At 43.5% G+C, this 17,235-nt stretch overlaps 1 non-coding gene across 1 annotated transcript; it reads left to right on the top strand.

The window, feature by feature from the left end:
• The first annotated feature begins 7,629 nt into the window (after window positions 1–7,629).
• LOC114081291 (U6 spliceosomal RNA) lies at window positions 7,630–7,738 on the top strand. Its single transcript, XR_003580768.1, has one exon. It is a non-coding gene; the product is annotated as a U6 spliceosomal RNA (small nuclear RNA).
• Window positions 7,739–17,235: the final 9,497 nt, after the last annotated feature.

Below are 17,235 nucleotides of genomic sequence, written 5' to 3'. Positions count from 1 at the left end.
GATGAAACGTGGCCAACATGGTCATGCACTCCAGTGGAAGGATCAGTGGGTTCAAAGGCCTAGAGGTAGAAAGGAAAGTATGTTGCTACACGTGGAAGACAGAAAGCAGTAAGGAAAGGAAAGGAATTAAGGGATTGCCGACTTTGGGGAGGGGTGAGGCCACACTCAATAGCTCCTGGTGAAGAGGTTGGATTTTAAATAAGATGGGAAGGTGAGGAAGGATAAGCAGGAGAATATCATCATTCCATTCCCTTTCAAGAATATCTGCATTGTTTGGAGACCAGAATACAGGAGAAAAGAATTGAAGCAAAGAGACTGGTTGGGCAACTAAGGGTCTTCCACATGCTAGACAAGTGTTCAGCTGCTGAGTTACATCCCAGCCCTATTTTTAAATTTTTTGAAAGGTATCAAAAGTAAGGCTAGAAGATAGCTGTGGTGGCACATGCCTGTAATCCCAGAAACTCAGGAGGCTAAGGCAGGTAGATTACAAGTTCAAGGCCAGTTTCAGCAATTCAGGAAGACTCTGTCTCAAAATTTAAAAGTAGGGCTGGGGGTACAGCTCAGTGGTAGAGCTCTTTCCTATTATGCATGAGGCCTGAGTTTGATCCCTAGCACTGAAAAACTAAAAATAAAAAATACTTTATTGGGCTGGTGATGTGGCTCAAGCGGTAGCGTGCTCGCCTGGCATGCACAGGGCGCTGGGTTCGATCCTCAGCACCACAAATAAAGATGTTGTGTCCACCAAAAACTAAAAAATAAATATTAAAAAAATTCTCTCTCTCTCTCTCTTTAAAAAAAATACTTTATGATGCATGAAAATTATAAAAATTCTAAATTCCTTTGTTCATAAATGAAGTTTTGTGAAAACCCAGCCATTTGTTAACATATCATCCGTGGCTGCTTTCATTCTATAGCAATGGGATTAAGCCTTGCAACAAAGACTATATGGCCTACAAAGCCTTAATTTATTATCTAGACTTCATCAGAAAAAAATTGTCAATGTACTTGTGATGAGAAGTAAATAGTTCAGACTAGAGGAGTGACAGAAAATGCCAGAAAGGAGCCAAATTTGAGATGTATTTTGGGAGCCCTCCCTCATGGTCGGATGAATAGAATGAGGAAGACAATAAGTGAACAGCAACTTCTAGGTTTGAGGCATGAGCAGTTGAGAGCTATTTGCTGGGATAGGAAAGACTGGAGGAGAGACACTCCGGTTCTATTCTGAGTCTTCTCTTCACTAACTCTAAGGCTAGCATTTTCTGTGTAACAAATCACCCCCAAATTTATTGGTTTAAAACGTATTTCTGAACTAAACACTTCTGATTCGTGCCAGCTCAGCCAGAGCCAGATAGATGATCTAGGATGACCTCACATGTCTAAGGATTGGCTCCGTGGCCAGGGAGATGCCTGTGACTCAACCTCCAAGAGGCTAGCCTTGGCTAGTTCATGCAGTGGTGACAGAGGGTTCTCAGCAGCAGCAAAAAAACAAGGCCCTACGAACAAGCACTTTATAGGACTTTTTTCTGTTGTCCCCTTCACCAAAGCAAATCACATGGCCAAGACAAGGTATGGAGAAACAAACTCCACCTCTTCACGAGAGGAGCCAAAAAGTCACATTATAAAGGGGTGTGGATACAGGAAAGGAAAGAATTGTGAACACTTTTATTATCTATTATGCTAACAGCATAACCCAGGCAAGTTATCTAAAGCTTCTGCAGCTCCATTCATTCATCTGTAGATGGAAAATTATAAATACTACATAGAGTTTTCTTTATTTTTGTTGTTTTTGTTTTTTGTTGGTTTGTTTTTGTAATGCCGAGGACTGAATTCAGGTAGGGCCTCGAACACACTAGACAAGTACTCCACCACTGAGCCACGTCCCCATCTATTGTTCTTGTTTTAATTTTGCTTTGTTGGTATTGGGGATTGAACCCAGGGGTGCTTTACTGCTAGCTGCATCCCTATCCCTTTTTATTTTGAGACAGGGTCTCACTAAATTGCAAAGGCTAGCCTCCAACTTGCCATCCTCCAGCCCTCCAAATAATTGGGATTATAGGTGTGCACCACCCTCTCATCCCCCTTAGGGTTATAATAAAGATTAGAATGACAAATTTTAAAATCCCTGGCATATAACAAATACTCAATAATAGCTGCTTAATTGTTATCATAATAATGATCAAGTTTAATCTCTATTGGGTAAGCTGATATTTCTTTTCTTTTCCTTTATTTTTATTTATTTATTTATTTATTTATTGTACCAGGGATTGAACTCAGGGGCACTCGATCACCGAGCCACATCCCCAGCCCTATTTTGTATTTTATTTAGAGACAGGGTCTCACTAAGTTGTTTATGCCTCACTGTTGCTGAGGCTGGGTTTGAACTTGAGATCCTCCCCTCTCAGCTTCCTAAACTTCTGGGATTACAAGCATGTGCTACCACGCCTGGCCTCGATATTACTTAAACTTCAGTGACTCCCATGCCAGCTAACTATTTAAAGAAATTTATTTCAAAAATAAACATTTATCTTACTACTACAGTGGAAAATAGCTCTCCCTTGGCATAAATAGATGGTAACCATAAAATAAATATAATAAAAACAAAACAAGGCTATTGATTAATTCTAACTCAGTTCTTTCCAAAAAGCGGAATCTAAGGGCTGCTCTCTTTTTTTAAAAAAAGAGGGTATTCCAGGGCTGGGGATGTGGCTCAGTGGTAGGGTACTTGCTTAGCATGTGCAAAGCCTCAGGTTCAATTCCCAACACTGGGGAAAAAAAAAAATAAAGAAGAAAGAAAATGCAGGTACAATTTAGCAAGGCCCTAAGCAATTCAGCAAGACCCTGTCTTAAAATAAAAAATAAAAAGGGGCCAGAGACGTGGCTCAGTGGTTAAGCTCCCCTGGATTCAATTCCTGATAAAAAAAAAAAAAGTGGGGAGGGGGGAGTATACTCCAGCAAAAGTCAGGTGCCAACTTCTTACCTCCAGAAGTTTTCTTCTCAATAATGATCAGAAAAATATAAAAAGCACTAACCTATCTAGGTGCAGTGGTGCACACCCTTAATCCTAGCTGCTGGAGAGGCTGAAGCAGGAGGATCACAAATTCAAGGTGAGCCCCAGCAATTTAGCAAGAACCCATCTCAAAATACTTTTTATTTTATTTTATTTAAAATACTTTTTTTTTTTTTTAAGGGCTGGGGGTGTAGTTGAGTGGTAGAGCACTTGCCCAGCATATGTGAAGTCCTGGGATAAAACCCTGTATTACAAAGTAAATAAATAATTTAAAAAATAAGAAAAAGACTAACTTTTCTCTGTGCTCCTGTCTCAACTTCCCAAGTAGCTGGGATTACAGGTGTGGGCCACCACACCTAGGAGAACTTGAGAATTCCTGCCTGAAGGTTTTGTTTGGGTGCAGAGGGGACCAAAGTTTACACCCCTGGGGCAATTCTTAACCAAGGAAAATCAGGAGTTAGTGGATAAACAGCCAGCCTAGAGCAACTCTGGGCCAAGTTCTGCCAGTCACCCAGGGTGCCCATTTCCCATGGCAGAGTCCTCTCCCTAACCACTCTGTACTGGCTTTCTTCTCTTCCCTATTCACCATTTCACTGCCTTACACACTTCCTGGGGTCACATAAATGACTGTCTGAAGGTCTGCTTCTTGGGGAACCCAAACTAAGATAGTCAGTGGACTGGTTGCATGTGTGGATGAGTATGCTTTGCAGTAAAATGGAAGCCAGCTTGCTGGCTGTCCCCTAGCACACACTGCTGCTGCCACAGTGTGTCTAGACTACGTCGGAACACGTGCACAGCCAACAGTTCCGGCACAGGAAAAAGCACTTCTCAGCTGTCCCCACCATCCTGCTATTTGTCATTCCATCCATCTGCTGTCCCCGCGAAACACTCACCCACGTCAGCTAAAATGGTACTCTGGGCTTGGAATCGGCTGAGGAAATGTCAGGCTGATAGAACAAGAGGAGAGAATAGCAACTGTGTGGACCATGGTGGTGACACAAATCTGCCCCTCTGCGTAGGGGCAGAGGGAGTCCAGGAGGCATCTCATGGGGCAGTTGTTATATAGAGGGGACTCAGAGGTAGACCCTGGGAAGCATGAGCAGCTGGATAAGAGCCCTACATCCCCCTCTTCCTTAGTACCTCAGGGCTCTTGGCCCCTTCCTGGAACCAGCCCTTGCATCAGTTACTGCTTCCTGCCCCTCCACAACAGAGGGGATGCCCAAACATACAACTGATTGCTTAAAATTGCTGTTTATTTTAAAATATTTATGTGTAGTTTTCCAATCAGTCTTCCATGTAGCAGTTCAACAAAAATATGTGGATTTTCATGCATGAGGTCAGTTGCAGGATGCACCTCAGGGAACAGTATGTGTCCTTGTGAGCTAAGAATGAATCCTCCCCCAGGCGGAAAGGGCCATTATAAAAGAGATGCTATTTGGATACACACACACAGAGAATTGAACCCAGGGGCATTTTATCACTGCGCTACATCCCCAGTCCTTTTTCTTTTTTATTTTAAGACAGGGTCTTGCTAAATTGCCCAGACTGGCCTCCAACTTGTAATCCTCCTGCCTTAGCCTCCTGAGTATCTGGTATTATAGCCACCACACCCTGCACTATTTGGATCTTAGAAGATTAATTACTTAAATAGTCAGTCATTCAACAAATATTTATTGGGTCCCTACTTGAAGCTAGGCACTGTCCTAAACTCTGGGAATAAAGCCATGAGCAAATCACACAAAATTCCCCACTCTCGTGGAGATTAGAAGAGGTGAACAATGAACAATATGGGTATAAATGTCAGGATGTTTTAAGTGCTGTGGAAAATAGCAAAGCAGAGGAAAGGAAACAGAAAGACACAGAAGCTGCAGTTTGAGCAAGGGTGGTCAGCAAAAGTACTCTGGCTATCTGTTTCGGCACCATAAACCACCACAAAATGACAATCATTTTATCATCTCTCAAGATTTTGTGGACTGCCACACATGGTGGTGCATGCCTGTAATCCCAGTGGCTCAGGAAGTTTGAGGCCAGCCTGGCCAACTTAGTGTCACAAAATAAAAAAATCTAAAAGTGGGTGGGGATGTAGCCTGGCACAGGAGGCAGGAGGATCACAAGTTCAAAGCCGCCTTAGCAATTTGGTGAGGCCTTAAGCAGTTCAGCAAGATCCTGTCTGAAAAAAAATCAAAAATAAAAAGACTGAAGATGTGGCTCAGTGGTAAAGTACCCTGGGGTTAAATCCCTGGGACAAAAAAAAAAAAAAAAAATTACAGACTAACTGGGCTCTGCTAGATGGTTCTTCATCCACACAGGATTTTATGGGGGCTGCAGTCATCTGAGACTTGACCAGGCTGGAACATCTAAAACAACTCATTCACTTTTCTATGGCTTATCAGGCGATGGCTGAGAGCCTGGGCCCAACTGGATGTTGGAATGGGACAACTAGGCTCTTCTTGTAGTCTCAGGTCCTTTCCTTTGACACAAGGCTGGTCTGTGTGGCCTTTTGTTAGGATGGCCTTAGGCCTGAGCCTAAGCAACTCCATTTTAAAAACTCCAGTTTGAAACCTGCAGTCTCACCAGGCACACCCACAGAGCCCTCCAGTATGGCCTCAAACAAGTTACTTCCTCTCACTCTGACAAACAGAGTGAAGCCCCTGGCAGGCTATCCTCGCCTGAACAGAGGGAAAGGCAAGAAGATCAGGGTGGAGACCACCAGTCCAGGGTTTCTGACCCCAGGGTAAATGATGTCACTGAGAAATCCAGAGGTAGCTGATAAGGATTGAAAGGGGGGTCAAAAGCCCCCAAATTTAGTATAAATAATAGAGCAAATGAACAGGAATTCAGCCAGCCAAATTAAGGATGCACTCGAGCTGGAGAGCCTGATGAGGACCTGACATCCCATCACTTGTCATCGTTTCCTAATCCTCTGCATGATCCTTACTGCTCTCAAACTCTACCGCCTCGTCTGGACCTTGGTGAGAGCCACAACTTCTCCCTAAGACCCTCTCCTCAACCGGTCTTCCACTCCATGCCAGGAAAAGCCTGCCTTGGTTCCAGACCTGGTCACCGCAGTCTAAGTGAGTGTCATCAGCTGGACTTAAAGCCTAAGGCTTAAGACTTTTGATCTGACATTTGAATTTAGCATGCAGAGGAAATGTCTGTCATTAGCCTATTATGATTACGTGTGTTTTGCAGTGCTTAGAATTAATCTAGAATTGTTTGCTGTGAATTGATTATGTCTACTGCTGTGCCTAGCATTAAGAACCTATAGAGTAAAATTGTTCTAAGTAATTTGAGTGAATAAAGCATTGAAAGGGGCAGAAGTGCGTGGATATTCTTTATTTCTCCCCTCGACTGCATGCATTACAATTTTGCCACCTCGTGACACCTTTCTAGCAGTGTGGCCAGACATGGCAGCTTGGGGCTCCCAACATTCAAAAGCAAAAGCTGCCAGGTTATCATAAGGCCCCACAAAAAAAGAAAAAAGATCAGAGGACAGAGCTGGGTGTGTTGGCTATAATCTCAGTTACTCAGGAGGCCAAGGCAGGAGGGCTGCAAGTTTGAGGCCAGCCTGGCCAACTTTAATGTCACAAAATAAACAATTTAAAAGGGGGTGGGAATGTAGCCTGGCACAGTGGCACACTCCTGGAATCCCAGCGATTCAGGAGGCTAAGGCAAGAGGACCACAAGATCCAAGCCTCCTAGTGTCACCGTGCAGTTCTCACCTGGCATTCTCCATACTCCTTCTCTGCTTGACAATTTCTCCATGGTGCTTGGCACCATGTGCATACTTGATATTGTATACATTTATCATATTGATGGTTGTCCTTCTCCCTCTAGAATGTGAATTCAAAAGAGGCAGGGATTGCTGTCTGTTTGGGCTATAAGCCCACAACTGGTATTGGTTATATAAAGGAACTGATCCGTCTTTGTAGCCCCAGCTGGGTCTAACATAATGTGTGACACAATGTGTGAAGACCCTGGCCAATACAGAATGACTGAATGGATTCAGCAACAAGATAACTTTTATAGTTCCACTTGGTTTACCCAAAAGTCACATTCCCGCAAGCAATTATCCAGGGGAAATGAAGAAGGAAGCAGGAAGAGGCCTTGAATCAGCTCAAATAGTGACTAAAGGTCACAGGACAGACCCTCCTTCACCTGTGGTTCTTCCACACCTGATAAACTCCTTATCAGCAATTGTATCCTGGAAAGCCCAGGATTAAAGGAGGAGGGACCCAGGACAAGAAGGAAAACAATAGCTGCCACAAAGAAAAGGCAGGAAAAAGCAATAGAGGGTGGTGTTTCAGAGCACCGCATATCTAGGGCCGCATAGCAAGAACAAGCCAGCCAGGGGCCTCAGCAACTCTGGAGGATGTGCCTACAAATTATTTGACATCTGTGGCATTACTTAAAAGAGCCAGTGGTGCTGGACATGTGGCGCAGACCTGTAAACTCAGCAACTCAGGAGGCTGAGACAGGAGGATGGTGAATTTGAGACTAGCCTGGGCAATTTAGCAAGAGCCTGTCTCAAAATAAAAATTAAAAAGAGCTAGGGATACAGCTCAGTGGTAAAGTGCCCCTGGCTTCAATCCCTTGTACCAGTTGGTGGCGTGAGTCAGCGAGTGCTTGTTGCTTCAGCAGCACATATACTAAAAAGTCAGACCCATGCAAAGATTGGCATGACCCCTGGGCAAGGATGACGTGCATATTTGTGAAGTGATCCATATCTTTTATGTATTGTTAAGTGTTGTTTGTTTGTTTGTTTGGCACAGGAGATTGAACCCAGGGGCGCTTTACCTCTGAGCTATATCCCCAGCTCTTTTTATTTTTTTAATTTATTTTTAAAATTTTTTAAATATTTTTAAATTTTTATTTTAGTTGTAGTTGGACACAATACCTTTATTTTATTTTTATGTGGTGCTGAGGATCGAACCCAGAGCCCCACACATGCTAGGCGAGGTAACTTGCTGGGGTTGGCCTTGAACTTGCAATCCTTCTGCCTCAGCCTCCTGAGTCTCTGGGATTAAAGGCAAGTGCCACCATCTCTAGCATTGTTAAGCTTTTTAAAATGCATGTATGAAATGTTGAAAACAGGCTGGGGATATAGCTCAGTGGTGAAGTGTTCACTTGGCAAGCATGAGGCCCTGGGTTCAAATCCCAGCAACACACAAAGTAGAAAAGACATAAAAGAAATAAGTTAGGAGAGACCACTTTGTAGCAAACTGTCATTCCTACTGTATTTTTATACTTTTGTTTGGAAGCATTAAATATTTTTGTTAAATTTGAAAAAAGAACTGATAATATTTGCTCTCCTGTTTAATATAAGGAAGTACACATGCCTAAGAAAATTTCTCTTTCAAAACAAATAGTAACTGGGCATGGTGGTACACACCTGCAATCCCAGCAACTGGGGAGGCTGAGGAAGGAGAATCCAAGTTCAAGACCAACCTCAGTAACTTAGTAAGACTCTCAGCAACCTGTCTCAAAATAAAAAATGAAAAAGAATTTTTAAAAAGTGGAGGGGGGATTGGAATTGTAGCTCAGTGGTAAAGTGCCCCAGAACCAAAAAAAAAAAAAGTAACATCACGAACCTACCCTGTTGTAGAAAATACACCTCCACATAACAATGACTCCACTGACTTCCACCACTTCCCCTCCCATTCTACAGCAGCTCCATCTTACTGTGGCTATGGTTTGGATATAGGTCCATTACAGGTGAAGGTTTGGGCCCCAGTGTGGTGGGATTCAGAAAAGGAACCGTTAGAAGGCAGGGCCTATGGGAAGTTCTTAGGTAATTGGAGTTTTCCCCTCAGAAGGGATTATGGGAGCCCAGCCTCTCTCTCTCTCTCTCTCTCTCTCTCTGAATTCTTGTTTGGTGATGCAAACTCACACACTCACTGTTTTCTGCTGTGAGATGACATAGCTGGGATAGGGGGCCTCACCAGATCTGAGCTGATGTCAGTGCCCTGCTCTTGAACCTCCAAAACTGTGAACAAAATAAACCTCTTCTTCTTCATACATAATCCATTCAGATATTTTCTTGTAGTGACTAAACACCAACTAATACACTCTCCCTCATTGATTCTTCCTCACTAAAACTTGAGGACATGAAGCTTTATGGCTTCCTGCTCCCTGTGATCCAGTAACACAAATTTTCTTTGCCTCCTCATTCCTCCTCCTTTAACTCTATCCACCACTCACTGTGTCCCTGTGCCTTTGAGACACTTGGGTGTCTTATTAGCAATTTAAAAATCCAAACCTGAACTCCTGATTCACACCCTCCCCAGACCCGACTCCCCTCACAATTCTTCCCATACAAATGATGCCTTGATTCTTCAAGTTGTACAAGGCAAAACCTTCTGGAGTCATTCTGTATCCTCTCTTTTCCTTCTAACCAGGATGACCATATACTTTATTACATAAACCAGAAGTGCCCCAGACAAATAAGGATGTATGGTCTAGCCATTAACCCACATGTAGCCCATCAGCAAACCCAGTTAGTTCTATTTTAAAAAATATATCCAGCATCCGGCCATTTCTCACCAACTCCTCCACTGTCATCCTGGTCCAAGCATTCATTGTGTCCTGCTTTATTTTTGCAACAGCTTCTTAATTGGTCTCCCCACTTCCACCCTTGCCTCCCACCCCCAAATCTGTTCTCACAGCAGACAGAGCAAATCCATTAAAACATAAATGAGAGCATGTTATTCCTCCACTCAAAGCTCTCCTTGGTTTCTGTTATAGTTTGGGTGAGTGTCCTCCAGGGCCCATGCATTAAGGGCTGGGCCCTTTATTGGGATGTGTTATAAACCTTTAGGAGGTGGGGCTTTATGGGAGGTCCTTAGGTCATTGGGAGCAAGCATGCCCTTGAGGAGGATTATAGGACTCTTTTTCCTTCCTGGTCATGAGATTAGCGGTTTGCTCTGCCATGTGCTTCCCACCAGAGCAGATACTCTTCCAGTATCCCCACCAGATGCACAAAGCAATGGATTTAACCCAATCTTGGATTAGAGCTGCCAGAACTCCGAGCTAAATAGGCCTTTTCTCTTTATAAGTTAGTTATCTCAGGTATTCTGTTATAGTAATTCAAAACTAATAGTTTTCCAATTCACTCAGAAAGCAAGCTAAAGTCTTTACAACCAGCCTGCAGTAGCGATTTACTGCCTGAATCTCTCTGACCCCCATCTGTCTATATGCCCCCCACCTGTTCCTGCTCCACATAAGCTAATGCTCATCATGCTCTTCACATAAGTCGAATATACTCCCTCTGCCTCTTGGCCAAAATGACTTTGCTGTTCCTTCTGTCTGGAATCCTTCCCCAGTTAGGAAACTTCCTCCCCGACTTCTGTCGGGTCACATATCCCTGGCCCCCCTGTATACAATGCCACCAGTCTCCACCAACATCACTTCTTTCTCATTCCAGCCTTCTTTGCTTCAGTAGCAAATTGTATTTTCTAAAAATGGCCACAGCAATACATATGGTCCCATTAGCTCTTCAAGAACCATTCCTCCCATCAAAAGGGAGCCTTATTTTCCTTCTCTGTAATATGGGCCAGCCTTAGTAACATGCTTCTGACAAATTGTGGCAGCAGCAACCTTGCACAACTGGTTAACTGGGTCTCAATCTATAATGCACCATCCACCTGACTCTTTGAGATTACCTATATGAACCTACCATATCACTGGAGCCCAAACTGGGCCACACAGACCATAAGGGGACATTCATGTGGAAAGGAATCAAGGCTCCCAACCAATAGCAAACATTAATCACAAGGTACATGAGTGACCGAGCCTTCAGACAATTCCAGGCCCCAGCCTTCAGGTCTTCCAGTAAGGCCCCAGATCTCAAAGGGTAGAGAAAAGTCATCGGCTATCCTATCCCTTATGCTCCTGTGCTGTGCCTTGTCCAAATCTCTGATCCACAGAACCAGTATGTTTTGGCACAATTAGTTACACAGCCAAGGTAACTGGAACGTCTTTCTTCCCTATAATTCCTAACATGGTATAAATGTATTTACTTGCTTATTTATTGTCTATCTTCCCCCAAGAGAACGTGAGCTCCTTAAGGGCAGGGACTATGTATTTTTTCTAGCTTCAGTATCTAGAAAACTATCTGGCACACAGTGGACACTTGAGAAATATTTGTTGAACAAATGAATCTTTGCTAATTAAAGAAAACTGCTCCTTACTATAATTCGCAACACCTTCTGCTGAGGCACGTGACCTTTTCCTGAAGAAAGTGTTCTCTGGTGTGTTTTGGACCAGCTCCCTGTTAAAAAATATCTCTTGTCAGCCATCTGGAAAATGATAAAGTTGGATCCATACCTCCCACTATACACCAGGAAATAGTCCAAACAGATCAAAGATTTCTACGTGATAAAATGAAGCCATTAAAGTCCTAGAAAAAAGCATGGCAGAATTCCGATATAACCTTAGAGTGGGTAGTCTTTTCTAACTACAACTCAATTTCCATCAGCCATAAAAGAAAAAGATGGGTCAATTCAAACTACATAAAAGTCAAAAACTTCTGCTTGGTGAAAGAAAAAAAGACAAAACAAAACAATACTTTAGCATAAGCAAAATCAAAAGCTAAATGACAATCTGAAAGAAAAACCATCCAAAGGTCTAAACTGCCTCATACATTAAAACAAGCAAATAAATAAAAAACTCTGAGAAATTAGGCAAGAAAAAAGACCAAGAAATTAGGCAGAAACCTGGTGGGAAAATAGATATTTAGGCAGTTAACAATAAATGGAATCACAAATGGCCTTAATCATATGAAAAGACCTTCAACCTCTTTCTCTCACACATAATAAGACAAATGTAAAAAAACGACACTGAAAAACTATTTCTCCCCTATCAGATTGGCAAAAATCCAAACTTGGAGCAACACAACATTGGTCTAATGGTGAGGACATGGGGACTCTCACACATTGCAAATTGGCACTTTCTCCTTCTAAAGGAGTCCTATCTACCAACAGTACAAAAGTCAGCAGCTAACATCACAAAAGACCAAACTTTCTGATAGTTAAAACACACACACACATACATATACAACTTGTAGAAGTTAGGCAGAGGGGTTAGGGATGTAGCTCAGGAATAGAACCTTTGCCTAGTCCATTATCCCCTGCACAGCAAAAAGAAAAAGAAAAAAGGATCAGGGTGCCATGGTGCAGCCCTGTAATCCCAGCAATTTGAGAGACAGAGGCAGGAGGATCACAAGTTCAAAGCCAGCCTCAGTAATTTAGCGAGGCCCTCACAACTTGGTGAGATCCTGTCTCAAATAAATAAAAAGGGCTGGGTATGTGGCTCAGTGATTGAGTGCCCCTGGTTCAATCTCCAGTACAAAACTAAAAAAAAAACACCAAAACCCACCCTAGTTAGGTAGACAAAAAGACTACCAAATCCAGTGGGGAAAACAAATGGGGAAGGGAACTACAAATGGCACTTACTGATGTGAAATTGTTAGCACTGCCAATTGCATTTCTGGGAATTTATCCCGCAGATATATTTGCACATATGTGACGTGACATATGTGTAAAGTTACTCACTGCAGCATTGTCTATAGTAGCAAACCTTTGGAAGCCACACAAATGTCCATCAAGAGAAAAACCAATAACCTAAATTATGGTGCATCCATACAACTCAATCCTAGATAGCTGTAAAGAAGAACAAGAACACTTTTTGGAACTATTACGGAAAGAACTGCTGGATGTACTATTAAAAGAAAAACACATCTACTATTATGTATAACTAATTAGAACAAATAGAAATGATGATGATGATGATGATGATAACAATAATAATAATAAATGGGAAAACAAAGAAAAACACAAAAGATCTGTCAATTACAACTTTATAAAAATAGTAGGAAGCAAACATACACATTCATATTACTTACATATGGGTAAAGAAACTCAGGGAAGTTACACTAGAAGCAAATGACAGTGGCTAACTATGATGGGAGAGGACAGATTTGGCAGATGAGGGAGATGACTTTTTTATTGCATACATTAATATAGAAATATTTTTAATTTTTTTCCCAAAACACTACCTAATTTTGCAATAACTGATTCACTCCTTTAGCTCCAAAAGCAGATTCTTCATCAAAATGCCAATATTCCAGGGAGAAGTCATCAGATCCTTTTTTACTTCTAAGAATCCATTCTGTCTTTTCTCTCCCCCACTTTGGAGATCTCCAAGTGAATCAGCCCCTAGGTGCTTTGAACATTGGTTACTAAAGAGCTTAGTTGCTGCTAACTGAAAATGCTCAGAGGTTATGTACTCCCCTTCCACACATATACACATTAGAGTACAAGTCACATGTGATAACTGGCTCCTTGCTCAAGGTGGAACTTCTATGGTGCCATTCACACTCCTCCGTACGTATGAAATCAGGCTGCAACTAGATTTTAGTGAACCCATATTGTTGCCTCGTTTCTTCCTGTTAGGTCTTGCTTCCCTGACTTCCTTATTGGTTTCTTCTGAGAGCTGCCTGCAATAAATTACTCACCTCTGAATCCCTGTCTTTGGTTCTGCTTATGGGACCCAACCTAAGACACCCATGAAGTAAATCACACTGAAAGATAATAGATGCCTTTTTCCAAAATGAATGCTCAGTATGCATTTTTGTGCCTAGCAAGAACATTTGCCACCAACACAGGTTATGCTGGGCAAACTTAGTACAGGTCAACAACTCATGAGTCTCCATCCCCGCCACCTATAGACCCAAGGTTCCAGGACCACCAGCCATTGAACCAATGTCCTAAATCATGAGCCTGGCCTCATTAGCTGGATTTCCTGGCAACTGGCTAAGCAGGACAGGACAGCACAGCAGGGTTAGGATGAGGAGGGGGTCAAAAAGTTGAGAGTGAACATCCATTGGTTTTGCCTGCCATCGAGAGAGACAGTGAGTCATCCGCCATAATAACCCATCCCCCCATTTTGACACACAAAAGTGTGACTTTTTTTTTCCATCTAGTTAATGTGGCAAAATCCTCCCCATGGATCCTTCTCATGTGAGTGGAAAGGTCATGTGCCTCATCCAGGCTAGCACCTTCAGGTAGCAAGTGTGACTCTACCATACCCATACCAGATACGGCTGTCACCTTGCCCAGGTTCGTCAGCTTCCAGGTCTATATGCTAAAGGCTGCTTTTATTTATCTCTGCATAGAGATTTTCCAGGCATATAAAACATGCATGGCCAATGCACCAGGCAAGTTGGAAGAGCCCAGAAATGAATGCCCCAAATGGCAGTGTCCCTCCACCAATGATGGATGGGGAGTTAGTGGACTTTCCTCTTCCCAACCACAGGAAACAGACATGTTCTACACTGCTTCCCAGAGGGGATGAACTCCAGTTGCCCACTGTAGAAATTCTAACTCTGTTGCTTTTACTGTCTCTCTTTCCTGTCCCACTTGTCCAGGCCCCTACAGATGCTTCCTGGGTCAGCTCCTAAGCAATCGACTGGAACTTGACTCCTTACCTCAGAACTGGCTTCTAGAGGAATCGAAACCAAGATGACTATGCATTGAGACCCACAGAAACCCAGCTTCAACCATGCATATCTTGATAACATCCTCGGACATGGCAGAGCAATAGGAGAAATCTGGGTTCTTGAGTGATGCACTGGGGGAGAAGCACCTAACCAAGAACTGCTATGTGAAAAACAACCTTCTCCTTTATGCCACAGGATTTGCTGGGCATCTTTGTGAGAGCAGCTGTGCCTTATCTTAACTAGTACCCATCCCCTTCCCAACATCCATTCCATCCTCAGATCATGGCCTCTTCATTTGCTGCCGGGGAACCACCCTCCGACCACTTGTAGGCTAGGATGGAGCTAACCTGCTTACTGCACCTGATTCAGGGGAAGCAGGAGCATGTGACTGAGGCCTGGGCCAAGAAGGTGGCACACATCCCAAAGGAGTGATGGTTCAGGGTGGATACCAGAGCCAAACCAACCCAAGATCTTAGGCTAAAAAAGAAACCCTCCTCCAGGTTATTGCACTGTGGGATACAAATGCAGAACTGTGGACAGCCATCTGGGCTTCACTTGAGAGCCTGAGAAAGAAACCACCATGGGTAAAACAGAGCTTAGAGATGGAGGAAAAGATGAGAGATGAAGCTGTCATTTAGGTACTAGTTGTGGCCACCCCTGAAACCAGAATAACCCTAGAGTTTTCAACTAGTACATTCCCTTCTTTGCTGAAGCCATTTAAAAAAATGTTTTTTTGTTGTTGATGGACATATTTCCTGGGTGAAACAGGCCACAGGCCATTTGTCTGAACCTGCCACAGATATTCCTTGCTAGGAAGGTTTGTTTTGTTGTCTGCATTACCCAGATAACTAAGGCAAAAGAAAAAAAAAAAAAAAGTCAACTGCTTTCTAACCTTTCTCTGTGGCAAAAGCTAGAAGATACAAGGTCAGCAACTTGTCCTCTGGAATTAGGACCAAGCCCTTCATGTTCCTGGTGTGCTGCACCCTGTGCCATTTGCAGTCCCCAGGTCAACACTGCTGAGGGTTGAATGTGGTCAGTCAGACTGTGTTGTGCCACAACTCAACTCATGTACCTGGGGCTTCTGGTAAGGCAGAAAAGATCCTGCAGGCTGGTTAAGCCTCACCAGTCAGGGGAGCTGAAAGGGATGAGGTTCCCCAAAGTCAGGAACCACCTCCGTGTGCTCCCATTTGAATCTGAAGCCTTTTTTCTTCCTCCTTGAGAGAGGGAGAAAATAGAGTGATTTGAACTAGACCTGAAGGCCTCTGCAGTGGCCTCCTCTGCTCGTAGGGACAAGACTGCTGACTCCTGGGGATGCCCTGCAGACGTTCCAGAAGACATCTGTGCAAGGAAGGTTGCCCAGCTCACCACCTGGCACATCACAGGTGTTTCACAAAAGGGTTTTGCTTCCTTCCTTCTGAAAGAAATGCAGAGATTTGGAAGAGAAATGATAACACGAAACACTTAAAATGCCCAGGTCTTGGCATAACGCCTGGCTTGGAGTACAGGAGAGAAATGAAAGGAGAAAGGAGAGGAGAGAAAAGAAAGGAAGAGGGTAGAGAGTGGGAAGGATGGGAATGGGGAGGGAAGAAATAAGAAAATAGACTCATCTTCCCAACATTTCCATAAACCAAGGACAGGCCCTGGCAGTGCCCAGGGAACCCGGGTAGGCAGAGAGATAACATAAAGCAGCTGATCAGCAATTCCTACTCAATTCAGGCAGCAGCTCACATGTCTGAGTAAAAGCCTCTCCCAACCATGGGGCTTCCTGGGAGAGGGTTCTGGACCCTTCCTGCTGCTCTGTCATGGAAGGACCTTGAGAACTACTTTGTCGTGCCCTATCTCTCTAATCTCAACTTTTGCCCTATCTCTCTCATCTCAACTCTCATCTTGACTTAACTGTTAACCTCCCCTGCCTCAGGGAATGGGCATCCAAAGTGAGCAGAGATAGCAAAGGAGACTGCACCAGGCAGGTACACTCTTGTGTGCAAGCGGGTTGCTCATGCTCCAGGGTTTTCCGCATACTTTACCCAGTGCCAGACTCAAGGGAGGAAGCAGAGCCTCCACCCAACAACTCCCTGTCCCCAAAAGCCAAAGGCCTCTGCAGGTGCCCCCAGGCCATCAATAAAGACCAGAGTGGATGAGTTCCCTGGTATTCCCATTCCAGGTATATCTGCCCACCAACTTGTTGCTCAATGCTTTCGACCAATCATTTGTTCTTCCCAAACATCAAAACTGGCTTCCTTGCCAGGTGCAGTGGTACACTATTATAATCCCAGAGACTTGGGAGGTCAAGGCAGGAGGATTCAAGTTCAAGGCCAGCCTCAGCAATTTAGTGAGACCTTAAGCAACTTAGTGAGTCCTTGTCCCAGAATAAAATAAAGTCAAGAAAAAACTGAGAAGCCGGGTGCTGTGGTGCATTCCTGGAATCCAAGTGCTCAGGAGGCTGAAACAAGAGAATTGAAAGTTCAAAGCCAGCCTTGGCAACTTAGTGAAACACTGTCTCAAAATTTAAAAAAAATTAAAAAGGGCTGGGGATGTGGCTCAGTGGTTAAGTGCCCCTAGGTTCAATTCCTGATTAAAAAAAAAAAAAAGGACTAGAGATGTAGCTCGGTGGTAAAGCAGCCCTAGGCTTAATTCCCAGTACAAAAACTAAATAAATAAATGAAAATTTGCTTCCTCAAACCTATGAGACCATCAACCTCCCCACAAAATAACCTGGAGTCCAATGTTA

The sequence above is a fragment of the Marmota flaviventris genome, chromosome 2, assembly GCF_047511675.1.
Source record: "Marmota flaviventris isolate mMarFla1 chromosome 2, mMarFla1.hap1, whole genome shotgun sequence".
NCBI classification, from domain to species: domain Eukaryota; kingdom Metazoa; phylum Chordata; class Mammalia; order Rodentia; family Sciuridae; genus Marmota; species Marmota flaviventris.
This window is presented reverse-complemented; position numbering and strand designations above follow the sequence as displayed.